Genomic DNA, 24,883 nt, shown 5'->3' on the forward strand with positions numbered 1-24,883 from the left:
GCTCATTCTGGCATTCTAGTAATATTTAACCTGTCCATAGACAAAAGAGTAGCTAACAGGACATGGTACTGAAGTCCCGTACTTGGCTGAGGCGTGAAGCCCTGGTACTCAGGTGCGAGCCCGGATAGCTCAGTCGGTAGAGCATCAGACTTTTAATCTGAGGGTCCAGGGTTCAAGTCCCTGTTCGGCCGATGAGTAGCCTCGATCGCCTTTTGTGCTGCTGTGTCTAGAGCTCCGTTTCGTAGCGAACGGGGAAAGGATAAAGTTTCCCAACAGCGACAGCATGTAGTCGTGGCCGAGTGGTTAAGGCGATGGACTAGAAATCCATTGGGGTCTCCCCGCGCAGGTTCGAATCCTGCCGACTACGTCTTCAGACTTCAGACTCTCGAGTAGACCGACTCTACTTCGTGAGGGCTTCTGCTTAAGATTTGCAGTTGAAAGAAATACAAAAATGATTTTGACTTCTGCATAGAAATGGCAGTCCCCTCACAGCCATTGTACTCAGGCAGACCCGCAGGCATCTTTCTTGCGCAGCCCGGTGGCACGCCGTGATCGTATAGTGGTTAGTACTCTGCGTTGTGGCCGCAGCAACCCCGGTTCGAATCCGGGTCACGGCAGCCCTTCCGGGAAAGTCTGTTGGGGTCTTCCCGCTCCTGCCCCTTTTGTGATCGGCTGGTTGCCTGACCGTCAAGTTCTTTTCCAGCACACACCAGGCCCAGAGAGCTCACCAGGTTACCCTGTTGTAGTCGTGGCCGAGTGGTTAAGGCGATGGATTTGAAATCCATTGGGGTCTCCCCGCGCAGGTTCAAGCCCTGCCGACTACGAGTGTCTGGTCCCTGGCTCGGCCTATCTCTTGTTGGATGTTCCAGCTCACGATTTGCTTTATTTCTGCAGCTCAAGTTGGTACCATGGGTTGCACAGTGGGAAAACTATGCAGCCTTTCATAGTTTCTCCTGTGTGTGTGAGAGATCGGCTCTGTTGTGAAGTGATGTGGCTTCCATTGTCATTTTGACCATATACTGCACGTGCAGCAGGAAACCATAGAAGAGCTGGAACAAGACTTTGTTTACAACTGTTGTAGATCGTCGCTAATCGAGTTGATCCTGACCTGAGCAATTTTCTGAGAGGTTAAGGACTATGGCTCTACCCTCTTTGTTTTCAGGATTCCTACAATTCTCTCCCCCGGATTGTTTTCCTTAAATAATTCAAACGTGTATTTGCACTTTTGCTTTTCTAAGTAGAAAGCGGATAATGAACAAACTTTTTGTGCAGATCTCTCACCTGCTGAAAAGGCACAACATGCAGCAAAGCAGTACCTGAAGTCTAATTTCAGTTTAAAGCCTGAATACCACCCTGTCGTCCAGCGTCCGGGTATGTGCACAGGAGAGGTCGTGACCTTTTCCATCATTCTTTCGCAGAGGCAAGATCGTAGCCTATGAGGTTTATCTGAGGCGTGATCATTGCTGGTTGAAAACTTTACCCAATACCCCGCCAGGATGACTTGAAATACAGTCAGCTTTGGCAATTTTTTACAGTCTCTTGAGAGACTTACGAGTTTGTTGCAAAGAGAAGTTTGTTGTGTGTGTTTGTTTGTTTTGATGTTTATAGTCCTGAGGTTAAAAGCGTCTAATTTCAGTTTAAAGCCTGAATACCACCCTGTCGTCCAGCGTCCGGGTATGTGCACAGGAGAGGTCGTGACCTTTTCCATCATTCTTTCGCAGAGGCAAGATCGTAGCCTATGAGGTTTATCCGAGGCGTGATCATTGCTGGTTGAAAACTTTACCCAATACCCCGCCAGGATGACTTGAAATACAGTCAGCTTTGGCAATTTTTCACAGTCTCTTGAGAGACTTACGAGTTTGTTGCAAAGAGAAGTTTGTTGTGTGTGTTTGTTTGTTTTGATGTTTATAGTCCTGAGGTTAAAAGCGTCAAAGTTTGATTCCGGTACTTGACATCGCATTGATTTCCATCCTCTGTGTGGCAATCAGTACCAAGGACATCACGATGATGTTTTCAAACGACACCCTTTATGTATGTTGGACGGTTTTATGTAGAAAAGACCAAATCACAAAAAAGATTTTAGCTGGGTTTTCAAGGGCAGGGTCACGTTTTGTCAAATGTGCTTTTTCTCGTGCAGCTCAAGAGTCACTTCGGCATGTTACGTAGATGTAGCTACATTTCCTTGAGCTTAGAAACGTTGCCTCTCTGGTGACGTTTTGGATGAAGAGTGCTTTTCCTGAAGTAAAGAGAGTCTCATGCAGAAGCAAGATTTCTCCACTTAAATAGATAATACGCACTCTGTTTGAAGACTGAAGCAGTTTCCTGCTCATTCTGGCATTCTAGTAATATTTAACCTGTCCATAGACCAAAGAGTAGCTAACAGGACATGGTACTGAAGTCCCGTACTTGGCTGAGGCGTGAAGCCCTGGAACTCAGGTGCGAGCCCGGATAGCTCAGTCGGTAGAGCATCAGACTTTTAATCTGAGGGTCCAGGGTTCAAGTCCCTGTTCGGGCGATGAGTAGCCTCGATCGCCTTTTGTGCTGCTGTGTCTAGAGCTCCGTTTCGTAGCGAACGGGGAAAGGATAAAGTTTCCCAACAGCGACAGCATGTAGTCGTGGCCGAGTGGTTAAGGCGATGGACTAGAAATCCATTGGGGTCTCCCCGCGCAGGTTCGAATCCTGCCGACTACGTCTTCAGACTTCATACTCTCGAGTAGACCGACTCTACTTCGTGAGGGCTTCTGCTTAAGATTTGCAGTTGAAAGAAATACAAAAATGATTTTGACTTCTGCATAGAAATGGCAGTCCCCTCACAGCCATTGTACTCAGGCAGACCCGCAGGCATCTTTCTTGCGCAGCCCGGTGGCACGCCGTGATCGTATAGTGGTTAGTACTCTGCGTTGTGGCCGCAGCAACCCAGGTTCGAATCCGGGTCACGGCAGCCCTTCCGGGAAAGTCTGTTGGGGTCTTCCCGCTCCTGCCCCTTTTGTGATCGGCTGGTTGCCTGACCGTCAAGTTCTTTTCCAGCACACACCAGGCCCAGAGAGCTCACCAGGTTACCCTGTTGTAGTCGTGGCCGAGTGGTTAAGGCGATGGATTTGAAATCCATTGGGGTCTCCCCGCGCAGGTTCAAGCCCTGCCGACTACGAGTGTCTGGTCCCTGGCTCGGCCTCTCTCTTGTTGGATGTTCCAGCTCACGATTTGCTTTATTTCTGCAGCTCAAGTTGGTACCATGGGTTGCACAGTGGGAAAACTATGCAGCCTTTCATAGTTTCTCCTGTGTGTGTGAGAGATCGGCTCTGTTGTGAAGTGATGTGGCTTCCATTGTCATTTTGACCATATACTGCACGTGCAGCAGGAAACCATAGAAGAGCTGGAACAAGACTTTGTTTACAACTGTTGTAGATCGTCGCTAATCGAGTTGATCCTGACCTGAGCAATTTTCTGAGAGGTTAAGGACTATGGCTCTACCCTCTTTGTTTTCAGGATTCCCACAATTCTCTCCCCCGGATTGTTTTCCTTAAATAATTCAAACGTGTATTTGCACTTTTGCTTTTCTAAGTAGAAAGCGGATAATGAACAAACTTTTTGTGCAGATCTCTCACCTGCTGAAAAGGCACAACATGCAGCAAAGCAGTACCTGAAGTCTAATTTCAGTTTAAAGCCTGAATACCACCCTGTCGTCCAGCGTCCGGGTATGTGCACAGGAGAGGTCGTGACCTTTTCCATCATTCTTTCGCAGAGGCAAGATCGTAGCCTATGAGGTTTATCCGAGGCGTGATCATTGCTGGTTGAAAACTTTACCCAATACCCCGCCAGGATGACTTGAAATACAGTCAGCTTTGGCAATTTTTTACAGTCTCTTGAGAGACTTACGAGTTTGTTGCAAAGAGAAGTTTGTTGTGTGTGTTTGTTTGTTTTGATGTTTATAGTCCTGAGGTTAAAAGCGTCTAATTTCAGTTTAAAGCCTGAATAGCACCCTGTCGTCCAGCGTCCGGGTATGTGCACAGGAGAGGTCGTGACCTTTTCCATCATTCTTTCGCAGAGGCAAGATCGTAGCCTATGAGGTTTATCCGAGGCGTGATCATTGCTGGTTGAAAACTTTACCCAATACCCCGCCAGGATGACTTGAAATACAGTCAGCTTTGGCAATTTTTTACAGTCTCTTGAGAGACTTACGAGTTTGTTGCAAAGAGAAGTTTGTTGTGTGTGTTTGTTTGTTTTGATGTTTATAGTCCTGAGGTTAAAAGCGTCAAAGTTTGATTCCGGTACTTGACATCGCATTGATTTCCATCCTCTGTGTGGCAATCAGTACCAAGGACATCACGATGATGTTTTCAAACGACACCCTTTATGTATGTTGGACGGTTTTATGTAGAAAAGACCAAATCACAAAAAAGATTTTAGCTGGGTTTTCACGGGCAGGGTCACGTTTTGTCAAATGTGCTTTTTCTCGTGCAGCTCAAGAGTCACTTCAGCATGTTACGTAGATGTAGCTACATTTCCTTGAGCTTAGAAACGTTGCCTCTCTGGTGACGTTTTGGATGAAGAGTGCTTTTCCTGAAGTAAAGAGAGTCTCATGCAGAAGCAAGATTTCTCCACTTAAATAGATAATACGCACTCTGTTTGAAGACTGAAGCAGTTTCCTGCTCATTCTGGCATTCTAGTAATATTTAACCTGTCCATAGACCAAAGAGTAGCTAACAGGACATGGTACTGAAGTCCCGTACTTGGCTGAGGCGTGAAGCCCTGGAACTCAGGTGCGAGCCCGGATAGCTCAGTCGGTAGAGCATCAGACTTTTAATCTGAGGGTCCAGGGTTCAAGTCCCTGTTCGGGCGATGAGTAGCCTCGATCGCCTTTTGTGCTGCTGTGTCTAGAGCTCCGTTTCGTAGCGAACGGGGAAAGGATAAAGTTTCCCAACAGCGACAGCATGTAGTCGTGGCCGAGTGGTTAAGGCGATGGACTAGAAATCCATTGGGGTCTCCCCGCGCAGGTTCGAATCCTGCCGACTACGTCTTCAGACTTCAGACTCTCGAGTAGACCGACTCTACTTCGTGAGGGCTTCTGCTTAAGATTTGCAGTTGAAAGAAATACAAAAATGATTTTGACTTCTGCATAGAAATGGCAGTCCCCTCACAGCCATTGTACTCAGGCAGACCCGCAGGCATCTTTCTTGCGCAGCCTGGTGGCACGCCGTGATCGTATAGTGGTTAGTACTCTGCGTTGTGGCCGCAGCAACCCCGGTTCGAATTCGGGTCACGGCAGCCCTTCCGGGAAAGTCTGTTGGGGTCTTCCCGCTCCTGCCCCTTTTGTGATCGGCTGGTTGCCTGACCGTCAAGTTCTTTTCCAGCACACACCAGGCCCAGAGAGCTCACCAGGTTACCCTGTTGTAGTCGTGGCCGAGTGGTTAAGGCGATGGATTTGAAATCCATTGGGGTCTCCCCGCGCAGGTTCAAGCCCTGCCGACTACGAGTGTCTGGTCCCTGGCTCGGCCTCTCTCTTGTTGGATGTTCCAGCTCACGATTTGCTTTATTTCTGCAGCTCAAGTTGGTACCATGGGTTGCACAGTGGGAAAACTATGCAGCCTTTCATAGTTTCTCCTGTGTGTGTGAGAGATCGGCTCTGTTGTGAAGTGATGTGGCTTCCATTGTCATTTTGACCATATACTGCACGTGCAGCAGGAAACCATAGAAGAGCTGGAACAAGACTTTGTTTACAACTGTTGTAGATCGTCGCTAATCGAGTTGATCCTGACCTGAGCAATTTTCTGAGAGGTTAAGGACTATGGCTCTACCCTCTTTGTTTTCAGGATTCCCACAATTCTCTCCCCCGGATTGTTTTCCTTAAATAATTCAAACGTGTATTTGCACTTTTGCTTTTCTAAGTAGAAAGCGGATAATGAACAAACTTTTTGTGCAGATCTCTCACCTGCTGAAAAGGCACAACATGCAGCAAAGCAGTACCTGAAGTCTAATTTCAGTTTAAAGCCTGAATACCACCCTGTCGTCCAGCGTCCGGGTATGTGCACAGGAGAGGTCGTGAACTTTTCCATCATTCTTGCGCAGAGGCAAGATCGTAGCCTATGAGGTTTATCCGAGGCGTGATCATTGCTGGTTGAAAACTTTACCCAATACCCCGCCAGGATGACTTGAAATACAGTCAGCTTTGGCAATTTTTCACAGTCTCTTGAGAGACTTACGAGTTTGTTGCAAAGAGAAGTTTGTTGTGTGTGTTTGTTTGTTTTGATGTTTATAGTCCTGAGGTTAAAAGCGTCAAAGTTTGATTCCGGTACTTGACATCGCATTGATTTCCATCCTCTGTGTGGCAATCAGTACCAAGGACATCACGATGATGTTTTCAAACGACACCCTTTATGTATGTTGGACGGTTTTATGTAGAAAAGACCAAATCACAAAAAAGATTTTAGCTGGGTTTTCACGGGCAGGGTCACGTTTTGTCAAATGTGCTTTTTCTCGTGCAGCTCAAGAGTCACTTCGGCATGTTACGTAGATGTAGCTACATTTCCTTGAGCTTAGAAACGTTGCCTCTCTGGTGACGTTTTGGATGAAGAGTGCTTTTCCTGAAGTAAAGAGAGTCTCATGCAGAAGCAAGATTTCTCCACTTAAATAGATAATACGCACTCTGTTTGAAGACTGAAGCAGTTTCCTGCTCATTCTGGCATTCTAGTAATATTTAACCTGTCCATAGACCAAAGAGTAGCTAACAGGACATGGTACTGAAGTCCCGTACTTGGCTGAGGCGTGAAGCCCTGGAACTCAGGTGCGAGCCCGGATAGCTCAGTCGGTAGAGCATCAGACTTTTAATCTGAGGGTCCAGGGTTCAAGTCCCTGTTCGGGCGATGAGTAGCCTCGATCGCCTTTTGTGCTGCTGTGTCTAGAGCTCAGTTTCGTAGCGAACGGGGAAAGGATAAAGTTTCCCAACAGCGACAGCATGTAGTCGTGGCCGAGTGGTTAAGGCGATGGACTAGAAATCCATTGGGGTCTCCCCGCGCAGGTTCGAATCCTGCCGACTACGTCTTCAGACTTCAGACTCTCGAGTAGACCGACTCTACTTCGTGAGGGCTTCTGCTTAAGATTTGCAGTTGAAAGAAATACAAAAATGATTTTGACTTCTGCATAGAAATGGCAGTCCCCTCACAGCCATTGTACTCAGGCAGACCCGCAGGCATCTTTCTTGCGCAGCCTGGTGGCACGCCGTGATCGTATAGTGGTTAGTACTCTGCGTTGTGGCCGCAGCAACCCCGGTTCGAATTCGGGTCACGGCAGCCCTTCCGGGAAAGTCTGTTGGGGTCTTCCCGCTCCTGCCCCTTTTGTGATCGGCTGGTTGCCTGACCGTCAAGTTCTTTTCCAGCACACACCAGGCCCAGAGAGCTCACCAGGTTACCCTGTTGTAGTCGTGGCCGAGTGGTTAAGGCGATGGATTTGAAATCCATTGGGGTCTCCCCGCGCAGGTTCAAGCCCTGCCGACTACGAGTGTCTGGTCCCTGGCTCGGCCTCTCTCTTGTTGGATGTTCAAGCTCACGATTTGCTTTATTTCTGCAGCTCAAGTTGGTACCATGGGTTGCACAGTGGGAAAACTATGCAGCCTTTCATAGTTTCTCCTGTGTGTGTGAGAGATCGGCTCTGTTGTGAAGTGATGTGGCTTCCATTGTCATTTTGACCATATACTGCACGTGCAGCAGGAAACCATAGAAGAGCTGGAACAAGACTTTGTTTACAACTGTTGTAGATCGTCGCTAATCGAGTTGATCCTGACCTGAGCAATTTTCTGAGAGGTTAAGGACTATGGCTCTACCCTCTTTGTTTTCAGGATTCCCACAATTCTCTCCCCCGGATTGTTTTCCTTAAATAATTCAAACGTGTATTTGCACTTTTGCTTTTCTAAGTAGAAAGCGGATAATGAACAAACTTTTTGTGCAGATCTCTCACCTGCTGAAAAGGCACAACATGCAGCAAAGCAGTACCTGAAGTCTAATTTCAGTTTAAAGCCTGAATACCACCCTGTCGTCCAGCGTCCGGGTATGTGCACAGGAGAGGTCGTGAACTTTTCCATCATTCTTGCGCAGAGGCAAGATCGTAGCCTATGAGGTTTATCCGAGGCGTGATCATTGCTGGTTGAAAACTTTACCCAATACCCCGCCAGGATGACTTGAAATACAGTCAGCTTTGGCAATTTTTCACAGTCTCTTGAGAGACTTACGAGTTTGTTGCAAAGAGAAGTTTGTTGTGTGTGTTTGTTTGTTTTGATGTTTATAGTCCTGAGGTTAAAAGCGTCAAAGTTTGATTCCGGTACTTGACATCGCATTGATTTCCATCCTCTGTGTGGCAATCAGTACCAAGGACATCACGATGATGTTTTCAAACGACACCCTTTATGTATGTTGGACGGTTTTATGTAGAAAAGACCAAATCACAAAAAAGATTTTAGCTGGGTTTTCACGGGCAGGGTCACGTTTTGTCAAATGTGCTTTTTCTCGTGCAGCTCAAGAGTCACTTCGGCATGTTACGTAGATGTAGCTACATTTCCTTGAGCTTAGAAACGTTGCCTCTCTGGTGACGTTTTGGATGAAGAGTGCTTTTCCTGAAGTAAAGAGAGTCTCATGCAGAAGCAAGATTTCTCCACTTAAATAGATAATACGCACTCTGTTTGAAGACTGAAGCAGTTTCCTGCTCATTCTGGCATTCTAGTAATATTTAACCTGTCCATAGACCAAAGAGTAGCTAACAGGACATGGTACTGAAGTCCCGTACTTGGCTGAGGCGTGAAGCCCTGGAACTCAGGTGCGAGCCCGGATAGCTCAGTCGGTAGAGCATCAGACTTTTAATCTGAGGGTCCAGGGTTCAAGTCCCTGTTCGGGCGATGAGTAGCCTCGATCGCCTTTTGTGCTGCTGTGTCTAGAGCTCAGTTTCGTAGCGAACGGGGAAAGGATAAAGTTTCCCAACAGCGACAGCATGTAGTCGTGGCCGAGTGGTTAAGGCGATGGACTAGAAATCCATTGGGGTCTCCCCGCGCAGGTTCGAATCCTGCCGACTACGTCTTCAGACTTCAGACTCTCGAGTAGACCGACTCTACTTCGTGAGGGCTTCTGCTTAAGATTTGCAGTTGAAAGAAATACAAAAATGATTTTGACTTCTGCATAGAAATGGCAGTCCCCTCACAGCCATTGTACTCAGGCAGACCCGCAGGCATCTTTCTTGCGCAGCCCGGTGGCACGCCGTGATCGTATAGTGGTTAGTACTCTGCGTTGTGGCCGCAGCAACCCCGGTTCGAATCCGGGTCACGGCAGCCCTTCCGGGAAAGTCTGTTGGGGTCTTCCCGCTCCCGCCCCTTTTGTGATCGGCTGGTTGCCTGACCGTCAAGTTCTTTTCCAGCACACACCAGGCCCAGAGAGCTCACCAGGTTACCCTGTTGTAGTCGTGGCCGAGTGGTTAAGGCGATGGATTTGAAATCCATTGGGGTCTCCCCGCGCAGGTTCAAGCCCTGCCGACTACGAGTGTCTGGTCCCTGGCTCGGCCTCTCTCTTGTTGGATGTTCCAGCTCACGATTTGCTTTATTTCTGCAGCTCAAGTTGGTACCATGGGTTGCACAGTGGGAAAACTATGCAGCCTTTCATAGTTTCTCCTGTGTGTGTGAGAGATCGGCTCTGTTATGAAGTGATGTGGCTTCCATTGTCATTTTGACCATATACTGCACGTGCAGCAGGAAACCATAGAAGAGCTGGAACAAGACTTTGTTTACAACTGTTGTAGATCGTCGCTAATCGAGTTGATCCTGACCTGAGCAATTTTCTGAGAGGTTAAGGACTATGGCTCTACCCTCTTTGTTTTCAGGATTCCCACAATTCTCTCCCCCGGATTGTTTTCCTTAAATAATTCAAACGTGTATTTGCACTTTTGCTTTTCTAAGTAGAAAGCGGATAATGAACAAACTTTTTGTGCAGATCTCTCACCTGCTGAAAAGGCACAACATGCAGCAAAGCAGTACCTGAAGTCTAATTTCAGTTTAAAGCCTGAATACCACCCTGTCGTCTAGCGTCCGGGTATGTGCACAGGAAAGGTCGTGACCTTTTCCATCATTCTTTCGCAGAGGCAAGATCGTAGCCTATGAGGTTTATCCGAGGCGTGATCATTGCTGGTTGAAAACTTTACCGAATACCCCGCCAGGATGACTTGAAATACAGTCAGCTTTGGCAATTTTTCACAGTCTCTTGAGAGACTTACGAGTTTGTTGCAAAGAGAAGTTTGTTGTGTGTGTTTGTTTGTTTTGATGTTTATAGTCCTGAGGTTAAAAGCGTCAAAGTTTGATTCCGGTACTTGACATCGCATTGATTTCCATCCTCTGTGTGGCAATCAGTACCAAGGACATCACGATGATGTTTTCAAACGACACCCTTTATGTATGTTGGACGGTTTTATGTAGAAAAGACCAAATCACAAAAAAGATTTTAGCTGGGTTTTCAAGGGCAGGGTCACGTTTTGTCAAATGTGCTTTTTCTCGTGCAGCTCAAGAGTCACTTCGGCATGTTACGTAGATGTAGCTACATTTCCTTGAGCTTAGAAACGTTGCCTCTCTGGTGACGTTTTGGATGAAGAGTGCTTTTCCTGAAGTAAAGAGAGTCTCATGCAGAAGCAAGATTTCTCCACTTAAATAGATAATACGCACTCTGTTTGAAGACTAAAGCAGTTTCCTGCTCATTCTGGCATTCTAGTAATATTTAACCTGTCCATAGACCAAAGAGTAGCTAACAGGACATGGTACTGAAGTCCCGTACTTGGCTGAGGCGTGAAGCCCTGGAACTCAGGTGCGAGCCCGGATAGCTCAGTCGGTAGAGCATCAGACTTTTAATCTGAGGGTCCAGGGTTCAAGTCCCTGTTCGGGCGATGAGTAGCCTCGATCGCCTTTTGTGCTGCTGTGTCTAGAGCTCCGTTTCGTAGCGAACGGGGAAAGGATAAAGTTTCCCAACAGCGACAGCATGTAGTCGTGGCCGAGTGGTTAAGGCGAAGGACTAGAAATCCATTGGGGTCTCCCCGCGCAGGTTCGAATCCTGCCGACTACGTCTTCAGACTTCAGACTCTCGAGTAGACCGACTCTACTTCGTGAGGGCTTCTGCTTAAGATTTGCAGTTGAAAGAAATACAAAAATGATTTTGACTTCTGCATAGAAATGGCAGTCCCCTCACAGCCATTGTACTCAGGCAGACCCGCAGGCATCTTTCTTGCGCAGCCCGGTGGCACGCCGTGATCGTGTAGTGGTTAGTACTCTGCGTTGTGGCCGCAGCAACCCTGGTTCGAATCCGGGTCACGGCAGCCCTTCCGGGAAAGTCTGTTGGGGTCTTCCCGCTCCCGCCCCTTTTGTGATCGGCTGGTTGCCTGACCGTCAAGTTCTTTTCCAGCACACACCAGGCCCAGAGAGCTCACCAGGTTACCCTGTTGTAGTCGTGGCCGAGTGGTTAAGGCGATGGATTTGAAATCCATTGGGGTCTCCCCGCGCAGGTTCAAGCCCTGCCGACTACGAGTGTCTGGTCCCTGGCTCGGCCTCTCTCTTGTTGGATGTTCCAGCTCACGATTTGCTTTATTTCTGCAGCTCAAGTTGGTACCATGGGTTGCACAGTGGGAAAACTATGCAGCCTTTCATAGTTTCTCCTGTGTGTGTGAGAGATCGGCTCTGTTATGAAGTGATGTGGCTTCCATTGTCATTTTGACCATATACTGCACGTGCAGCAGGAAACCATAGAAGAGCTGGAACAAGACTTTGTTTACAACTGTTGTAGATCGTCGCTAATCGAGTTGATCCTGACCTGAGCAATTTTCTGAGAGGTTAAGGACTATGGCTCTACCCTCTTTGTTTTCAGGATTCCCACAATTCTCTCCCCCGGATTGTTTTCCTTAAATAATTCAAACGTGTATTTGCACTTTTGCTTTTCTAAGTAGAAAGCGGATAATGAACAAACTTTTTGTGCAGATCTCTCACCTGCTGAAAAGGCACAACATGCAGCAAAGCAGTACCTGAAGTCTAATTTCAGTTTAAAGCCTGAATACCACCCTGTCGTCTAGCGTCCGGGTATGTGCACAGGAAAGGTCGTGACCTTTTCCATCATTCTTTCGCAGAGGCAAGATCGTAGCCTATGAGGTTTATCCGAGGCGTGATCATTGCTGGTTGAAAACTTTACCGAATACCCCGCCAGGATGACTTGAAATACAGTCAGCTTTGGCAATTTTTCACAGTCTCTTGAGAGACTTACGAGTTTGTTGCAAAGAGAAGTTTGTTGTGTGTGTTTGTTTGTTTTGATGTTTATAGTCCTGAGGTTAAAAGCGTCAAAGTTTGATTCCGGTACTTGACATCGCATTGATTTCCATCCTCTGTGTGGCAATCAGTACCAAGGACATCACGATGATGTTTTCAAACGACACCCTTTATGTATGTTGGACGGTTTTATGTAGAAAAGACCAAATCACAAAAAAGATTTTAGCTGGGTTTTCAAGGGCAGGGTCACGTTTTGTCAAATGTGCTTTTTCTCGTGCAGCTCAAGAGTCACTTCGGCATGTTACGTAGATGTAGCTACATTTCCTTGAGCTTAGAAACGTTGCCTCTCTGGTGACGTTTTGGATGAAGAGTGCTTTTCCTGAAGTAAAGAGAGTCTCATGCAGAAGCAAGATTTCTCCACTTAAATAGATAATACGCACTCTGTTTGAAGACTAAAGCAGTTTCCTGCTCATTCTGGCATTCTAGTAATATTTAACCTGTCCATAGACCAAAGAGTAGCTAACAGGACATGGTACTGAAGTCCCGTACTTGGCTGAGGCGTGAAGCCCTGGAACTCAGGTGCGAGCCCGGATAGCTCAGTCGGTAGAGCATCAGACTTTTAATCTGAGGGTCCAGGGTTCAAGTCCCTGTTCGGGCGATGAGTAGCCTCGATCGCCTTTTGTGCTGCTGTGTCTAGAGCTCCGTTTCGTAGCGAACGGGGAAACGATAAAGTTTCCCAACAGCGACAGCATGTAGTCGTGGCCGAGTGGTTAAGGCGAAGGACTAGAAATCCATTGGGGTCTCCCCGCGCAGGTTCGAATCCTGCCGACTACGTCTTCAGACTTCAGACTCTCGAGTAGACCGACTCTACTTCGTGAGGGCTTCTGCTTAAGATTTGCAGTTGAAAGAAATACAAAAATGATTTTGACTTCTGCATAGAAATGGCAGTCCCCTCACAGCCATTGTACTCAGGCAGACCCGCAGGCATCTTTCTTGCGCAGCCCGGTGGCACGCCGTGATCGTGTAGTGGTTAGTACTCTGCGTTGTGGCCGCAGCAACCCCGGTTCGAATCCGGGTCACGGCAGCCCTTCCGGGAAAGTCTGTTGGGGTCTTCCCGCTCCCGCCCCTTTTGTGATCGGCTGGTTGCCTGACCGTCAAGTTCTTTTCCAGCACACACCAGGCCCAGAGAGCTCACCAGGTTACCCTGTTGTAGTCGTGGCCGAGTGGTTAAGGCGATGGATTTGAAATCCATTGGGGTCTCCCCGCGCAGGTTCAAGCCCTGCCGACTACGAGTGTCTGGTCCCTGGCTCGGCCTCTCTCTTGTTGGATGTTCCAGCTCACGATTTGCTTTATTTCTGCAGCTCAAGTTGGTACCATGGGTTGCACAGTGGGAAAACTATGCAGCCTTTCATAGTTTCTCCTGTGTGTGTGAGAGATCGGCTCTGTTGTGAAGTGATGTGGCTTCCATTGTCATTTTGACCATATACTGCACGTGCAGCAGGAAACCATAGAAGAGCTGGAACAAGACTTTGTTTACAACTGTTGTAGATCGTCGCTAATCGAGTTGATCCTGACCTGAGCAATTTTCTGAGAGGTTAAGGACTATGGCTCTACCCTCTTTGTTTTCAGGATTCCCACAATTCTCTCCCCCGGATTGTTTTCCTTAAATAATTCAAACGTGTATTTGCACTTTTGCTTTTCTAAGTAGAAAGCGGATAATGAACAAACTTTTTGTGCAGATCTCTCACCTGCTGAAAAGGCACAACATGCAGCAAAGCAGTACCTGAAGTCTAATTTCAGTTTAAAGCCTGAATACCACCCTGTCGTCCAGCGTCCGGGTATGTGCACAGGAGAGGTCGTGACCTTTTCCATCATTCTTTCGCAGAGGCAAGATCGTAGCCTATGAGGTTTATCCGAGGCGTGATCATTGCTGGTTGAAAACTTTACCCAATACCCCGCCAGGATGACTTGAAATACAGTCAGCTTTGGCAATTTTTCACAGTCTCTTGAGAGACTTACGAGTTTGTTGCAAAGAGAAGTTTGTTGTGTGTGTTTGTTTGTTTTGATGTTTATAGTCCTGAGGTTAAAAGCGTCAAAGTTTGATTCCGGTACTTGACATCGCATTGATTTCCATCCTCTGTGTGGCAATCAGTACCAAGGACATCACGATGATGTTTTCAAACGACACCCTTTATGTATGTTGGACGGTTTTATGTAGAAAAGACCAAATCACAAAAAAGATTTTAGCTGGGTTTTCAAGGGCAGGGTCACGTTTTGTCAAATGTGCTTTTTCTCGTGCAGCTCAAGAGTCACTTCGGCATGTTACGTAGATGTAGCTACATTTCCTTGAGCTTAGAAACGTTGCCTCTCTGGTGACGTTTTGGATGAAGAGTGCTTTTCCTGAAGTAAAGAGAGTCTCATGCAGAAGCAAGATTTCTCCACTTAAATAGATAATACGCACTCTGTTTGAAGACTGAAGCAGTTTCCTGCTCATTCTGGCATTCTAGTAATATTTAACCTGTCCATAGACCAAAGAGTAGCTAACAGGACATGGTACTGAAGTCCCGTACTTGGCTGAGGCGTGAAGCCCTGGAACTCAGGTGCGAGCCCGGATAGCTCAGTCGGTAGAGCATCAGACTTTTAATCTGAGGGTCCAGGGTTCAAGTCCCTGTTCGGGCGATGAGTAGCCTCGATCGCCTTTTGTGCTGCTGTGTCTAGAGCTCCGTTTCGTAGCGAACGGGGAAAGGATAAAGTTTCCCAACAGCGACAGCATGTAGTCGTGGCCGAGTGGTTAAGGCGATGGACTAGAAATCCATTGGGGTCTCCCCGCGCAGGTTCGAATCCTGCCGACTACGTCTTCAGACTTCAGACTCTCGAGTAGACCGACTCTACTTCGTGAGGGCTTCTGCTTAAGATTTGCAGTTGAAAGAAATACAAAAATGATTTTGACTTCTGCATAGAAATGGCAGTCCCCTCACAGCCATTGTACTCAGGCAGACCCGCAGGCATCTTTCTTGCGCAGCCCGGTGGCACGCCGTGATCGTATAGTGGTTAGTACTCTGCGTTGTGGCCGCAGCAACCCAGGTTCGAATCCGGGTCACGGCAGCCCTTCCGGGAAAGTCTGTTGGGGTCTTCCCGCTCCTGCCCCTTTTGTGATCGGCTGGTTGCCTGACCGTCAAGTTCTTTTCCAGCACACACCAGGCCCAGAGAGCTCACCAGGTTACCCTGTTGTAGTCGTGGCCGAGTGGTTAAGGCGATGGATTTGAAATCCATTGGGGTCTCCCCGCGCAGGTTCAAGCCCTGCCGACTACGAGTGTCTGGTCCCTGGCTCGGCCTCTCTCTTGTTGGATGTTCCAGCTCACGATTTGCTTTATTTCTGCAGCTCAAGTTGGTACCATGGGTTGCACAGTGGGAAAACTATGCAGCCTTTCATAGTTTCTCCTGTGTGTGTGAGAGATCGGCTCTGTTGTGAAGTGATGTGGCTTCCATTGTCATTTTGACCATATACTGCACGTGCAGCAGGAAACCATAGAAGAGCTGGAACAAGACTTTGTTTACAACTGTTGTAGATCGTCGCTAATCGAGTTGATCCTGACCTGAGCAATTTTCTGAGAGGTTAAGGACTATGGCTCTACCCTCTTTGTTTTCAGGATTCCCACAATTCTCTCCCCCGGATTGTTTTCCTTAAATAATTCAAACGTGTATTTGCACTTTTGCTTTTCTAAGTAGAAAGCGGATAATGAACAAACTTTTTGTGCAGATCTCTCACCTGCTGAAAAGGCACAACATGCAGCAAAGCAGTACCTGAAGTCTAATTTCAGTTTAAAGCCTGAATACCACCCTGTCGTCCAGCGTCCGGGTATGTGCACAGGAGAGGTCGTGACCTTTTCCATCATTCTTTCGCAGAGGCAAGATCGTAGCCTATGAGGTTTATCCGAGGCGTGATCATTGCTGGTTGAAAACTTTACCCAATACCCCGCCAGGATGACTTGAAATACAGTCAGCTTTGGCAATTTTTTACAGTCTCTTGAGAGACTTACGAGTTTGTTGCAAAGAGAAGTTTGTTGTGTGTGTTTGTTTGTTTTGATGTTTATAGTCCTGAGGTTAAAAGCGTCAAAGTTTGATTCCGGTACTTGACATCGCATTGATTTCCATCCTTTGTGTGGCAATCAGTACCAAGGACATCACGATGATGTTTTCAAACGACACCCTTTATGTATGTTGGACGGTTTTATGTAGAAAAGACCAAATCACAAAAAAGATTTTAGCTGGGTTTTCACGGGCAGGGTCACGTTTTGTCAAATGTGCTTTTTCTCGTGCAGCTCAAGAGTCACTTCAGCATGTTACGTAGATGTAGCTACATTTCCTTGAGCTTAGAAACGTTGCCTCTCTGGTGACGTTTTGGATGAAGAGTGCTTTTCCTGAAGTAAAGAGAGTCTCATGCAGAAGCAAGATTTCTCCACTTAAATAGATAATACGCACTCTGTTTGAAGACTGAAGCAGTTTCCTGCTCATTCTGGCATTCTAGTAATATTTAACCTGTCCATAGACCAAAGAGTAGCTAACAGGACATGGTACTGAAGTCCCGTACTTGGCTGAGGCGTGAAGCCCTGGAACTCAGGTGCGAGCCCGGATAGCTCAGTCGATAGAGCATCAGACTTTTAATCTGAGGGTCCAGGGTTCAAGTCCCTGTTCGGCCGATGAGTAGCCTCGATCGCCTTTTGTGCTGCTGTGTCTAGAGCTCCGTTTCGTAGCGAACGGGGAAAGGATAAAGTTTCCCAACAGCGACAGCATGTAGTCGTGGCCGAGTGGTTAAGGCGATGGACTAGAAATCCATTGGGGTCTCCCCGCGCAGGTTCGAATCCTGCCGACTACGTCTTCAGACTTCAGACTCTCGAGTAGACCGACTCTACTTCGTGAGGGCTTCTGCTTAAGATTTGCAGTTGAAAGAAATACAAAAATGATTTTGACTTCTGCATAGAAATGGCAGTCCCCTCACAGCCATTGTACTCAGGCAGACCCGCAGGCATCTTACTTGCGCAGCCCGGTGGCACGCCGTGATCGTATAGTGGTTAGTACTCTGCGTTGTGGCCGCAGCAACCCCGGTTCGAATCCGGGTCACGGCAGCCCTTCCGGGAAAGTCTGTTGGGGTCTTCCCGCTCCTGCCCCTTTTGTGATCGGCTGGTTGCCTGACCGTCAAGTTCTTTTCCAGCACACACCAGGCCCAGAGAGCTCACCAGGTTACCCTGTTGTAGTCGTGGCCGAGTGGTTAAGGCGATGGATTTGAAATCCATTGGGGTCTCCCCGCGCAGGTTCAAGCCCTGCCGACTACGAGTGTCTTGTCCCTGGCTCGGCCTATCTCTTGTTGGATGTTCCAGCTCACGAATTGCTTTATTTCTGCAGCTCAAGTTGGTACCATGGGTTGCACAGTGGGAAAACTATGCAGCCTTTCATAGTTTCTCCTGTGTGTGTGAGAGATCGGCTCTGTTGTGAAGTGATGTGGCTTCCATTGTCATTTTGACCATATACTGCACGTGCAGCAGGAAACCATAGAAGAGCTGGAACAAGACTTTGTTTACAACTGTTGTAGATCGTCGCTAATCGAGTTGATCCTGACCTGAGCAATTTTCTGAGAGGTTAAGGACTATGGCTCTACCCTCTTTGTTTTCAGGATTCCTACAATTCTCTCCCCCGGATTGTTTTCCTTAAATAATTCAAACGTGTATTTGCACTTTTGCTTTTCTAAGTAGAAAGCGGATAATGAACAAACTTTTTGTGCAGATCTCTCACCTGCTGAAAAGGCACAACATGCAGCAAAGCAGTACCTGAAGTCTAATTTCAGTTTAAAGCCTGAATACCACCCTGTCGTCCAGCGTCCGGGTATGTGCACAGGAGAGGTCGTGACCTTTTCCATCATTCTTTCGCAGAGGCAAGATCGTAGCCTATGAGGTTTATCCGAGGCGTGATCATTGCTGGTTGAAAACTTTACCCAATACCCCGCCAGGATGACTTGAAATACAGTCAGCTTTGGCAATTTTTTACAGTCTCTTGAGAGACTTACGAGTTTGTTGCAAAGAGAAGTTTGTTGTGTGTGTTTGTTTGTTTTGATGTTTATAGTCCTGAGGTTAAAAGCGTCTAATTTCAGTTTAAAGCCTGAATAGCACCCTGTCGTCCAGCGTCCGGGTATGTGCACAGGAGAGGTCGTGACCTTTTCCATCATTCTTTCGCAGAGGCAAGATCGTAGCCTATGAGGTTTATCCGAGGCGTGATCATTGCTGGTTGAAAACTTTACCCAATACCCCGCCAGGATGACTTGAAATACAGTCAGCTTTGGCAATTTTTTACAGTCTCTTGAGAGACTTACGAGTTTGTTGCAAAGAGAAGTTTGTTGTGTGTGTTTGTTTGTTTTGATGTTTATAGTCCTGAGGTTAAAAGCGTCAAAGTTTGATTCCGGTACTTGACATCGCATTGATTTCCATCCTCTGTGTGGCAATCAGTACCAAGGACATCACGATGATGTTTTCAAACGACACCCTTTATGTATGTTGGACGGTTTTATGTAGAAAAGACCAAATCACAAAAAAGATTTTAGCTGGGTTTTCACGGGCAGGGTCACGTTTTGTCAAATGTGCTTTTTCTCGTGCAGCTCAAGAGTCACTTCGGCATGTTACGTAGATGTAGCTACATTTCCTTGAGCTTAGAAACGTTGCCTCTCTGGTGACGTTTTGGATGAAGAGTGCTTTTCCTGAAGTAAAGAGAGTCTCATGCAGAAGCAAGATTTCTCCACTTAAATAGATAATACGCACTCTGTTTGAAGACTGAAGCAGTTTCCTGCTCATTCTGGCATTCTAGTAATATTTAACCTGTCCATAGACCAAAGAGTAGCTAACAGGACATGGTACTGAAGTCCCGTACTTGGCTGAGGCGTGAAGCCCTGGAACTCAGGTGCGAGCCCGGATAGCTCAGTCGGTAGAGCATCAGACTTTTAATCTGAGGGTCCAGGGTTCAAGTCCCTGTTCGGGCGATGAGTAGCCTCGATCGCCTTTTGTGCTGCTGTGTCTAGAGCTCAGTTTCGTAGCGAACGGGGAAAGGATAAAGTTTCCCAACAGCGACAGCATGTAGTCGTGGCCGAGTGGTTAAGGCGATGGACTAGAAATCCATTGGGGTCTCCCCGCGCAGGTTCGAATCCTGCCGACTACGTCTTCAGACTTCAGACTCTCGAGTAGACCGACTCTACTTCGTGAGGGCTTCTGCTTAAGATTTGCAGTTGAAAGAAATACAAAAATGATTTTGACTTCTGCATAGAAATGGCAGTCCCCTCACAGCCATTGTACTCAGGCAGACCCGCAGGCATCTTTCTTGCGCAGCCCGGTGGCACGCCGTGATCGTATAGTGTTTAGTACTCTGCGTTGTGGCTGCAGCAACCCCGGTTCGAATCCGGGTCACGGCAGCCCTTCCGGGAAAGTCTGTTGGGGTCTTCCCGCTCCTGCCCCTTTTGTGATCGGCTGGTTGCCTGACCGTCAAGTTCTTTTCCAGCACACACCAGGCCCAGAGAGCTCACCAGGTTACCCTGTTGTAGTCGTGGCCGAGTGGTTAAGGCGATGGATTTGAAATCCATTGGGGTCTCCCCGCGCAGGTTCAAGCCCTGCCGACTACGAGTGTCTGGTCCCTGGCTCGGCCTCTCTCTTGTTGGATGTTCCAGCTCACGATTTGCTTTATTTCTGCAGCTCAAGTTGGTACCATGGGTTGCACAGTGGGAAAACTATGCAGCCTTTCATAGTTTCTCCTGTGTGTGTGAGAGATCGGCTCTGTTATGAAGTGATGTGGCTTCCATTGTCATTTTGACCATATACTGCACGTGCAGCAGGAAACCATAGAAGAGCTGGAACAAGACTTTGTTTACAACTGTTGTAGATCGTCGCTAATCGAGTTGATCCTGACCTGAGCAATTTTCTGAGAGGTTAAGGACTATGGCTCTACCCTCTTTGTTTTCAGGATTCCCACAATTCTCTCCCCCGGATTGTTTTCCTTAAATAATTCAAACGTGTATTTGCACTTTTGCTTTTCTAAGTAGAAAGCGGATAATGAACAAACTTTTTGTGCAGATCTCTCACCTGCTGAAAAGGCACAACATGCAGCAAAGCAGTACCTGAAGTCTAATTTCAGTTTAAAGCCTGAATACCACCCTGTCGTCTAGCGTCCGGGTATGTGCACAGGAAAGGTCGTGACCTTTTCCATCATTCTTTCGCAGAGGCAAGATCGTAGCCTATGAGGTTTATCCGAGGCGTGATCATTGCTGGTTGAAAACTTTACCGAATACCCCGCCAGGATGACTTGAAATACAGTCAGCTTTGGCAATTTTTCACAGTCTCTTGAGAGACTTACGAGTTTGTTGCAAAGAGAAGTTTGTTGTGTGTGTTTGTTTGTTTTGATGTTTATAGTCCTGAGGTTAAAAGCGTCAAAGTTTGATTCCGGTACTTGACATCGCATTGATTTCCATCCTCTGTGTGGCAATCAGTACCAAGGACATCACGATGATGTTTTCAAACGACACCCTTTATGTATGTTGGACGGTTTTATGTAGAAAAGACCAAATCACAAAAAAGATTTTAGCTGGGTTTTCAAGGGCAGGGTCACGTTTTGTCAAATGTGCTTTTTCTCGTGCAGCTCAAGAGTCACTTCGGCATGTTACGTAGATGTAGCTACATTTCCTTGAGCTTAGAAACGTTGCCTCTCTGGTGACGTTTTGGATGAAGAGTGCTTTTCCTGAAGTAAAGAGAGTCTCATGCAGAAGCAAGATTTCTCCACTTAAATAGATAATACGCACTCTGTTTGAAGACTAAAGCAGTTTCCTGCTCATTCTGGCATTCTAGTAATATTTAACCTGTCCATAGACCAAAGAGTAGCTAACAGGACATGGTACTGAAGTCCCGTACTTGGCTGAGGCGTGAAGCCCTGGAACTCAGGTGCGAGCCCGGATAGCTCAGTCGGTAGAGCATCAGACTTTTAATCTGAGGGTCCAGGGTTCAAGTCCCTGTTCGGGCGATGAGTAGCCTCGATCGCCTTTTGTGCTGCTGTGTCTAGAGCTCCGTTTCGTAGCGAACGGGGAAACGATAAAGTTTCCCAACAGCGACAGCATGTAGTTGTGGCCGAGTGGTTAAGGCGAAGGACTAGAAATCCATTGGGGTCTCCCCGCGCAGGTTCGAATCCTGCCGACTACGTCTTCAGACTTCAGACTCTCGAGTAGACCGACTCTACTTCGTGAGGGCTTCTGCTTAAGATTTGCAGTTGAAAGAAATACAAAAATGATTTTGACTTCTGCATAGAAATGGCAGTCCCCTCACAGCCATTGTACTCAGGCAGACCCGCAGGCATCTTTCTTGCGCAGCCCGGTGGCACGCCGTGATCGTGTAGTGGTTAGTACTCTGCGTTGTGGCCGCAGCAACCCCGGTTCGAATCCGGGTCACGGCAGCCCTTCCGGGAAAGTCTGTTGGGGTCTTCCCGCTCCCGCCCCTTTTGTGATCGGCTGGTTGCCTGACCGTCAAGTTCTTTTCCAGCACACACCAGGCCCAGAGAGCTCACCAGGTTACCCTGTTGTAGTCGTGGCCGAGTGGTTAAGGCGATGGATTTGAAATCCATTGGGGTCTCCCCGCGCAGGTTCAAGCCCTGCCGACTACGAGTGTCTGGTCCCTGGCTCGGCCTCTCTCTTGTTGGATGTTCCAGCTCACGATTTGCTTTATTTCTGCAGCTCAAGTTGGTACCATGGGTTGCACAGTGGGAAAACTATGCAGCCTTTCATAGTTTCTCCTGTGTGTGTGAGAGATCGGCTCTGTTGTGAAGTGATGTGGCTTCCATTGTCATTTTGACCATATACTGCACGTGCAGCAGGAAACCATAGAAGAGCTGGAACAAGACTTTGTTTACAACTGTTGTAGATCGTCGCTAATCGAGTTGATCCTGACCTGAGCAATTTTCTGAGAGGTTAAGGACTATGGCTCTACCCTCTTTGTTTTCAGGATTCCCACAATTCTCTCCCCCGGATTGTTTTCCTTAAATAATTCAAACGTGTATTTGCACTTTTGCTTTTCTAAGTAGAAAGCGGATAATGAACAAACTTTTTGTGCAGATCTCTCACCTGCTGAAAAGGCACAACATGCAGCAAAGCAGTACCTGAAGTCTAATTTCAGTTTAAAGCCTGACCCTGTCGTCCAGCGTCCGGGTATGTGCACAGGAGAGGTCGTGACCTTTTCCATCATTCTTTCGCAGAGGCAATATCGTAGCCTATGAGGTTTATCCGAGGCGTGATCATTGCTGGTTGAAAACTTTACCCAATACCCCGCCAGGATGACTTGAAATACAGTCAGCTTTGGCAATTTTTCACAGTCTCTTGAGAGACTTACGAGTTTGTTGCAAAGAGAAGTTTGTTGTGTGTGTTTGTTTGTTTTGATGTTTATAGTCCTGAGGTTAAAAGCGTCAAAGTTTGATTCTGGTACTTGACATCGCATTGATTTCCATCCTCTGTGTGGCAATCAGTACCAAGGACATCACGATGATGTTTTCAAACGACACCCTTTATGTATGTTGGACGGTTTTATGTAGAAAAGACCAAATCACAAAAAAGATTTTAGCTGGGTTTTCAAGGGCAGGGTCACGTTTTGTCAAATGTGCTTTTTCTCGTGCAGCTCAAGAGTCACTTCGGCATGTTACGTAGATGTAGCTACATTTCCTTGAGCTTAGAAACGTTGCCTCTCTGGTGACGTTTTGGATGAAGAGTGCTTTTCCTGAAGTAAAGAGAGTCTCATGCAGAAGCAAGATTTCTCCACTTAAATAGATAATACGCACTCTGTTTGAAGACTGAAGCAGTTTCCTGCTCATTCTGGCATTCTAGTAATATTTAACCTGTCCATAGACCAAAGAGTAGCTAACAGGACATGGTACTGAAGTCCCGTACTTGGCTGAGGCGTGAAGCCCTGGAACTCAGGTGCGAGCCCGGATAGCTCAGTCGGTAGAGCATCAGACTTTTAATCTGAGGGTCCAGGGTTCAAGTCCCTGTTCGGGCGATGAGTAGCCTCGATCGCCTTTTGTGCTGCTGTGTCTAGAGCTCCGTTTCGTAGCGAACGGGGAAAGGATAAAGTTTCCCAACAGCGACAGCATGTAGTCGTGGCCGAGTGGTTAAGGCGATGGACTAGAAATCCATTGGGGTCTCCCCGCGCAGGTTCGAATCCTGCCGACTACGTCTTCAGACTTCAGACTCTCGAGTAGACCGACTCTACTTCGTGAGGGCTTCTGCTTAAGATTTGCAGTTGAAAGAAATACAAAAATGATTTTGACTTCTGCATAGAAATGGCAGTCCCCTCACAGCCATTGTACTCAGGCAGACCCGCAGGCATCTTTCTTGCGCAGCCCGGTGGCACGCCGTGATCGTGTAGTGGTTAGTACTCTGCGTTGTGGCCGCAGCAACCCCGGTTCGAATCCGGGTCACGGCAGCCCTTCCGGGAAAGTCTGTTGGGGTCTTCCCGCTCCCGCCCCTTTTGTGATCGGCTGGTTGCCTGACCGTCAAGTTCTTTTCCAGCACACACCAGGCCCAGAGAGCTCACCAGGTTACCCTGTTGTAGTCGTGGCCGAGTGGTTAAGGCGATGGATTTGAAATCCATTGGGGTCTCCCCGCACAGGTTCAAGCCCTGCCGACTACGAGTGTCTGGTCCCTGGCTCGGCCTCTCTCTTGTTGGATGTTCCAGCTCACGATTTGCTTTATTTCTGCAGCTCAAGTTGGTACCATGGGTTGCACAGTGGGAAAACTATGCAGCCTTTCATAGTTTCTCCTGTGTGTGTGAGAGATCGGCTCTGTTGTGAAGTGATGTGGCTTCCATTGTCATTTTGACCATATACTGCACGTGCAGCAGGAAACCATAGAAGAGCTGGAACAAGACTTTGTTTACAACTGTTGTAGATCGTCGCTAATCGAGTTGATCCTGACCTGAGCAATTTTCTGAGAGGTTAAGGACTATGGCTCTACCCTCTTTGTTTTCAGGATTCCCACAATTCTCTCCCCCGGATTGTTTTCCTTAAATAATTCAAACGTGTATTTGCACTTTTGCTTTTCTAAGTAGAAAGCGGATAATGAACAAACTTTTTGTGCAGATCTCTCACCTGCTGAAAAGGCACAACATGCAGCAAAGCAGTACCTGAAGTCTAATTTCAGTTTAAAGCCTGAATACCACCCTGTCGTCCAGCGTCCGGGTATGTGCACAGGAGAGGTCGTGACCTTTTCCATCATTCTTTCGCAGAGGCAAGATCGTAGCCTATGAGGTTTATCCGAGGCGTGATCATTGCTGGTTGAAAACTTTACCCAATACCCCGCCAGGATGACTTGAAATACAGTCAGCTTTGGCAATTTTTCACAGTCTCTTGAGAGACTTACGAGTTTGTTGCAAAGAGAAGTTTGTTGTGTGTGTTTGTTTGTTTTGATGTTTATAGTCCTGAGGTTAAAAGCGTCAAAGTTTGATTCCGGTACTTGACATCGCATTGATTTCCATCCTCTGTGTGGCAATCAGTACCAAGGACATCACGATGATGTTTTCAAACGACACCCTTTATGTATGTTGGACGGTTTTATGT

At 47.3% G+C, this 24,883-nt stretch overlaps 58 non-coding genes across 58 annotated transcripts; all 58 read left to right on the forward strand.

Moving 5' to 3' along the window:
* Positions 1-118: 118 nt before the first annotated feature.
* On the forward strand, positions 119-191 carry trnak-uuu (transfer RNA lysine (anticodon UUU)). The gene has a single exon. It is a non-coding gene; the product is annotated as a tRNA-Lys (tRNA).
* A 94-nt stretch (positions 192-285) lies between these two features.
* trnas-aga (transfer RNA serine (anticodon AGA)) lies at positions 286-367 on the forward strand. Its single transcript has one exon. It is a non-coding gene; the product is annotated as a tRNA-Ser (tRNA).
* A 178-nt stretch (positions 368-545) lies between these two features.
* trnah-gug (transfer RNA histidin (anticodon GUG)) lies at positions 546-617 on the forward strand. The gene has a single exon. It is a non-coding gene; the product is annotated as a tRNA-His (tRNA).
* Positions 618-742: 125 nt separating this feature from the next.
* On the forward strand, positions 743-824 carry trnas-uga (transfer RNA serine (anticodon UGA)). Its single transcript has one exon. It is a non-coding gene; the product is annotated as a tRNA-Ser (tRNA).
* A 582-nt stretch (positions 825-1,406) lies between these two features.
* Positions 1,407-1,547, forward strand: LOC135781948 (U4 spliceosomal RNA). The gene has a single exon (XR_010545353.1). It is a non-coding gene; the product is annotated as a U4 spliceosomal RNA (small nuclear RNA).
* A 162-nt stretch (positions 1,548-1,709) lies between these two features.
* LOC135781933 (U4 spliceosomal RNA) lies at positions 1,710-1,850 on the forward strand. The gene has a single exon (XR_010545339.1). It is a non-coding gene; the product is annotated as a U4 spliceosomal RNA (small nuclear RNA).
* Positions 1,851-2,442: 592 nt separating this feature from the next.
* On the forward strand, positions 2,443-2,515 carry trnak-uuu (transfer RNA lysine (anticodon UUU)). Its single transcript has one exon. It is a non-coding gene; the product is annotated as a tRNA-Lys (tRNA).
* A 94-nt stretch (positions 2,516-2,609) lies between these two features.
* Positions 2,610-2,691, forward strand: trnas-aga (transfer RNA serine (anticodon AGA)). The gene has a single exon. It is a non-coding gene; the product is annotated as a tRNA-Ser (tRNA).
* A 375-nt stretch (positions 2,692-3,066) lies between these two features.
* Positions 3,067-3,148, forward strand: trnas-uga (transfer RNA serine (anticodon UGA)). The gene has a single exon. It is a non-coding gene; the product is annotated as a tRNA-Ser (tRNA).
* A 582-nt stretch (positions 3,149-3,730) lies between these two features.
* LOC135781883 (U4 spliceosomal RNA) lies at positions 3,731-3,871 on the forward strand. The gene has a single exon (XR_010545292.1). It is a non-coding gene; the product is annotated as a U4 spliceosomal RNA (small nuclear RNA).
* Positions 3,872-4,033: 162 nt separating this feature from the next.
* Positions 4,034-4,174, forward strand: LOC135781882 (U4 spliceosomal RNA). Its single transcript, XR_010545291.1, has one exon. It is a non-coding gene; the product is annotated as a U4 spliceosomal RNA (small nuclear RNA).
* Positions 4,175-4,766: 592 nt separating this feature from the next.
* Positions 4,767-4,839, forward strand: trnak-uuu (transfer RNA lysine (anticodon UUU)). Its single transcript has one exon. It is a non-coding gene; the product is annotated as a tRNA-Lys (tRNA).
* Positions 4,840-4,933: 94 nt separating this feature from the next.
* Positions 4,934-5,015, forward strand: trnas-aga (transfer RNA serine (anticodon AGA)). The gene has a single exon. It is a non-coding gene; the product is annotated as a tRNA-Ser (tRNA).
* A 375-nt stretch (positions 5,016-5,390) lies between these two features.
* On the forward strand, positions 5,391-5,472 carry trnas-uga (transfer RNA serine (anticodon UGA)). The gene has a single exon. It is a non-coding gene; the product is annotated as a tRNA-Ser (tRNA).
* A 582-nt stretch (positions 5,473-6,054) lies between these two features.
* LOC135788329 (U4 spliceosomal RNA) lies at positions 6,055-6,195 on the forward strand. Its single transcript, XR_010547400.2, has one exon. It is a non-coding gene; the product is annotated as a U4 spliceosomal RNA (small nuclear RNA).
* A 592-nt stretch (positions 6,196-6,787) lies between these two features.
* trnak-uuu (transfer RNA lysine (anticodon UUU)) lies at positions 6,788-6,860 on the forward strand. The gene has a single exon. It is a non-coding gene; the product is annotated as a tRNA-Lys (tRNA).
* A 94-nt stretch (positions 6,861-6,954) lies between these two features.
* trnas-aga (transfer RNA serine (anticodon AGA)) lies at positions 6,955-7,036 on the forward strand. The gene has a single exon. It is a non-coding gene; the product is annotated as a tRNA-Ser (tRNA).
* Positions 7,037-7,411: 375 nt separating this feature from the next.
* On the forward strand, positions 7,412-7,493 carry trnas-uga (transfer RNA serine (anticodon UGA)). The gene has a single exon. It is a non-coding gene; the product is annotated as a tRNA-Ser (tRNA).
* Positions 7,494-8,075: 582 nt separating this feature from the next.
* LOC135788330 (U4 spliceosomal RNA) lies at positions 8,076-8,216 on the forward strand. The gene has a single exon (XR_010547401.2). It is a non-coding gene; the product is annotated as a U4 spliceosomal RNA (small nuclear RNA).
* A 592-nt stretch (positions 8,217-8,808) lies between these two features.
* trnak-uuu (transfer RNA lysine (anticodon UUU)) lies at positions 8,809-8,881 on the forward strand. Its single transcript has one exon. It is a non-coding gene; the product is annotated as a tRNA-Lys (tRNA).
* Positions 8,882-8,975: 94 nt separating this feature from the next.
* Positions 8,976-9,057, forward strand: trnas-aga (transfer RNA serine (anticodon AGA)). Its single transcript has one exon. It is a non-coding gene; the product is annotated as a tRNA-Ser (tRNA).
* A 178-nt stretch (positions 9,058-9,235) lies between these two features.
* trnah-gug (transfer RNA histidin (anticodon GUG)) lies at positions 9,236-9,307 on the forward strand. Its single transcript has one exon. It is a non-coding gene; the product is annotated as a tRNA-His (tRNA).
* Positions 9,308-9,432: 125 nt separating this feature from the next.
* On the forward strand, positions 9,433-9,514 carry trnas-uga (transfer RNA serine (anticodon UGA)). The gene has a single exon. It is a non-coding gene; the product is annotated as a tRNA-Ser (tRNA).
* Positions 9,515-10,096: 582 nt separating this feature from the next.
* On the forward strand, positions 10,097-10,237 carry LOC135788331 (U4 spliceosomal RNA). The gene has a single exon (XR_010547402.2). It is a non-coding gene; the product is annotated as a U4 spliceosomal RNA (small nuclear RNA).
* A 592-nt stretch (positions 10,238-10,829) lies between these two features.
* Positions 10,830-10,902, forward strand: trnak-uuu (transfer RNA lysine (anticodon UUU)). The gene has a single exon. It is a non-coding gene; the product is annotated as a tRNA-Lys (tRNA).
* Positions 10,903-10,996: 94 nt separating this feature from the next.
* trnas-aga (transfer RNA serine (anticodon AGA)) lies at positions 10,997-11,078 on the forward strand. The gene has a single exon. It is a non-coding gene; the product is annotated as a tRNA-Ser (tRNA).
* Positions 11,079-11,256: 178 nt separating this feature from the next.
* trnah-gug (transfer RNA histidin (anticodon GUG)) lies at positions 11,257-11,328 on the forward strand. The gene has a single exon. It is a non-coding gene; the product is annotated as a tRNA-His (tRNA).
* Positions 11,329-11,453: 125 nt separating this feature from the next.
* trnas-uga (transfer RNA serine (anticodon UGA)) lies at positions 11,454-11,535 on the forward strand. The gene has a single exon. It is a non-coding gene; the product is annotated as a tRNA-Ser (tRNA).
* A 582-nt stretch (positions 11,536-12,117) lies between these two features.
* On the forward strand, positions 12,118-12,258 carry LOC135788332 (U4 spliceosomal RNA). The gene has a single exon (XR_010547403.2). It is a non-coding gene; the product is annotated as a U4 spliceosomal RNA (small nuclear RNA).
* Positions 12,259-12,850: 592 nt separating this feature from the next.
* trnak-uuu (transfer RNA lysine (anticodon UUU)) lies at positions 12,851-12,923 on the forward strand. Its single transcript has one exon. It is a non-coding gene; the product is annotated as a tRNA-Lys (tRNA).
* Positions 12,924-13,017: 94 nt separating this feature from the next.
* Positions 13,018-13,099, forward strand: trnas-aga (transfer RNA serine (anticodon AGA)). Its single transcript has one exon. It is a non-coding gene; the product is annotated as a tRNA-Ser (tRNA).
* Positions 13,100-13,277: 178 nt separating this feature from the next.
* Positions 13,278-13,349, forward strand: trnah-gug (transfer RNA histidin (anticodon GUG)). Its single transcript has one exon. It is a non-coding gene; the product is annotated as a tRNA-His (tRNA).
* Positions 13,350-13,474: 125 nt separating this feature from the next.
* On the forward strand, positions 13,475-13,556 carry trnas-uga (transfer RNA serine (anticodon UGA)). Its single transcript has one exon. It is a non-coding gene; the product is annotated as a tRNA-Ser (tRNA).
* Positions 13,557-14,138: 582 nt separating this feature from the next.
* Positions 14,139-14,279, forward strand: LOC135781932 (U4 spliceosomal RNA). Its single transcript, XR_010545338.1, has one exon. It is a non-coding gene; the product is annotated as a U4 spliceosomal RNA (small nuclear RNA).
* Positions 14,280-14,871: 592 nt separating this feature from the next.
* On the forward strand, positions 14,872-14,944 carry trnak-uuu (transfer RNA lysine (anticodon UUU)). Its single transcript has one exon. It is a non-coding gene; the product is annotated as a tRNA-Lys (tRNA).
* Positions 14,945-15,038: 94 nt separating this feature from the next.
* On the forward strand, positions 15,039-15,120 carry trnas-aga (transfer RNA serine (anticodon AGA)). The gene has a single exon. It is a non-coding gene; the product is annotated as a tRNA-Ser (tRNA).
* A 375-nt stretch (positions 15,121-15,495) lies between these two features.
* trnas-uga (transfer RNA serine (anticodon UGA)) lies at positions 15,496-15,577 on the forward strand. The gene has a single exon. It is a non-coding gene; the product is annotated as a tRNA-Ser (tRNA).
* A 582-nt stretch (positions 15,578-16,159) lies between these two features.
* LOC135781881 (U4 spliceosomal RNA) lies at positions 16,160-16,300 on the forward strand. Its single transcript, XR_010545290.1, has one exon. It is a non-coding gene; the product is annotated as a U4 spliceosomal RNA (small nuclear RNA).
* Positions 16,301-16,892: 592 nt separating this feature from the next.
* trnak-uuu (transfer RNA lysine (anticodon UUU)) lies at positions 16,893-16,965 on the forward strand. The gene has a single exon. It is a non-coding gene; the product is annotated as a tRNA-Lys (tRNA).
* Positions 16,966-17,059: 94 nt separating this feature from the next.
* Positions 17,060-17,141, forward strand: trnas-aga (transfer RNA serine (anticodon AGA)). Its single transcript has one exon. It is a non-coding gene; the product is annotated as a tRNA-Ser (tRNA).
* A 178-nt stretch (positions 17,142-17,319) lies between these two features.
* On the forward strand, positions 17,320-17,391 carry trnah-gug (transfer RNA histidin (anticodon GUG)). Its single transcript has one exon. It is a non-coding gene; the product is annotated as a tRNA-His (tRNA).
* A 125-nt stretch (positions 17,392-17,516) lies between these two features.
* Positions 17,517-17,598, forward strand: trnas-uga (transfer RNA serine (anticodon UGA)). The gene has a single exon. It is a non-coding gene; the product is annotated as a tRNA-Ser (tRNA).
* Positions 17,599-18,180: 582 nt separating this feature from the next.
* LOC135781880 (U4 spliceosomal RNA) lies at positions 18,181-18,321 on the forward strand. The gene has a single exon (XR_010545289.1). It is a non-coding gene; the product is annotated as a U4 spliceosomal RNA (small nuclear RNA).
* A 162-nt stretch (positions 18,322-18,483) lies between these two features.
* On the forward strand, positions 18,484-18,624 carry LOC135788307 (U4 spliceosomal RNA). The gene has a single exon (XR_010547381.2). It is a non-coding gene; the product is annotated as a U4 spliceosomal RNA (small nuclear RNA).
* A 592-nt stretch (positions 18,625-19,216) lies between these two features.
* trnak-uuu (transfer RNA lysine (anticodon UUU)) lies at positions 19,217-19,289 on the forward strand. Its single transcript has one exon. It is a non-coding gene; the product is annotated as a tRNA-Lys (tRNA).
* A 94-nt stretch (positions 19,290-19,383) lies between these two features.
* Positions 19,384-19,465, forward strand: trnas-aga (transfer RNA serine (anticodon AGA)). The gene has a single exon. It is a non-coding gene; the product is annotated as a tRNA-Ser (tRNA).
* Positions 19,466-19,840: 375 nt separating this feature from the next.
* Positions 19,841-19,922, forward strand: trnas-uga (transfer RNA serine (anticodon UGA)). The gene has a single exon. It is a non-coding gene; the product is annotated as a tRNA-Ser (tRNA).
* A 582-nt stretch (positions 19,923-20,504) lies between these two features.
* On the forward strand, positions 20,505-20,645 carry LOC135781945 (U4 spliceosomal RNA). Its single transcript, XR_010545350.1, has one exon. It is a non-coding gene; the product is annotated as a U4 spliceosomal RNA (small nuclear RNA).
* A 592-nt stretch (positions 20,646-21,237) lies between these two features.
* trnak-uuu (transfer RNA lysine (anticodon UUU)) lies at positions 21,238-21,310 on the forward strand. The gene has a single exon. It is a non-coding gene; the product is annotated as a tRNA-Lys (tRNA).
* A 94-nt stretch (positions 21,311-21,404) lies between these two features.
* Positions 21,405-21,486, forward strand: trnas-aga (transfer RNA serine (anticodon AGA)). Its single transcript has one exon. It is a non-coding gene; the product is annotated as a tRNA-Ser (tRNA).
* A 178-nt stretch (positions 21,487-21,664) lies between these two features.
* Positions 21,665-21,736, forward strand: trnah-gug (transfer RNA histidin (anticodon GUG)). Its single transcript has one exon. It is a non-coding gene; the product is annotated as a tRNA-His (tRNA).
* Positions 21,737-21,861: 125 nt separating this feature from the next.
* Positions 21,862-21,943, forward strand: trnas-uga (transfer RNA serine (anticodon UGA)). Its single transcript has one exon. It is a non-coding gene; the product is annotated as a tRNA-Ser (tRNA).
* A 576-nt stretch (positions 21,944-22,519) lies between these two features.
* LOC135781959 (U4 spliceosomal RNA) lies at positions 22,520-22,660 on the forward strand. The gene has a single exon (XR_010545363.1). It is a non-coding gene; the product is annotated as a U4 spliceosomal RNA (small nuclear RNA).
* A 592-nt stretch (positions 22,661-23,252) lies between these two features.
* trnak-uuu (transfer RNA lysine (anticodon UUU)) lies at positions 23,253-23,325 on the forward strand. The gene has a single exon. It is a non-coding gene; the product is annotated as a tRNA-Lys (tRNA).
* A 94-nt stretch (positions 23,326-23,419) lies between these two features.
* On the forward strand, positions 23,420-23,501 carry trnas-aga (transfer RNA serine (anticodon AGA)). The gene has a single exon. It is a non-coding gene; the product is annotated as a tRNA-Ser (tRNA).
* A 178-nt stretch (positions 23,502-23,679) lies between these two features.
* trnah-gug (transfer RNA histidin (anticodon GUG)) lies at positions 23,680-23,751 on the forward strand. The gene has a single exon. It is a non-coding gene; the product is annotated as a tRNA-His (tRNA).
* Positions 23,752-23,876: 125 nt separating this feature from the next.
* trnas-uga (transfer RNA serine (anticodon UGA)) lies at positions 23,877-23,958 on the forward strand. The gene has a single exon. It is a non-coding gene; the product is annotated as a tRNA-Ser (tRNA).
* Positions 23,959-24,540: 582 nt separating this feature from the next.
* On the forward strand, positions 24,541-24,681 carry LOC135781931 (U4 spliceosomal RNA). Its single transcript, XR_010545337.1, has one exon. It is a non-coding gene; the product is annotated as a U4 spliceosomal RNA (small nuclear RNA).
* Positions 24,682-24,883: the final 202 nt, after the last annotated feature.

This window comes from Paramisgurnus dabryanus, chromosome 23, assembly GCF_030506205.2.
Source record: "Paramisgurnus dabryanus chromosome 23, PD_genome_1.1, whole genome shotgun sequence".
Taxonomy (NCBI): domain Eukaryota; kingdom Metazoa; phylum Chordata; class Actinopteri; order Cypriniformes; family Cobitidae; genus Paramisgurnus; species Paramisgurnus dabryanus.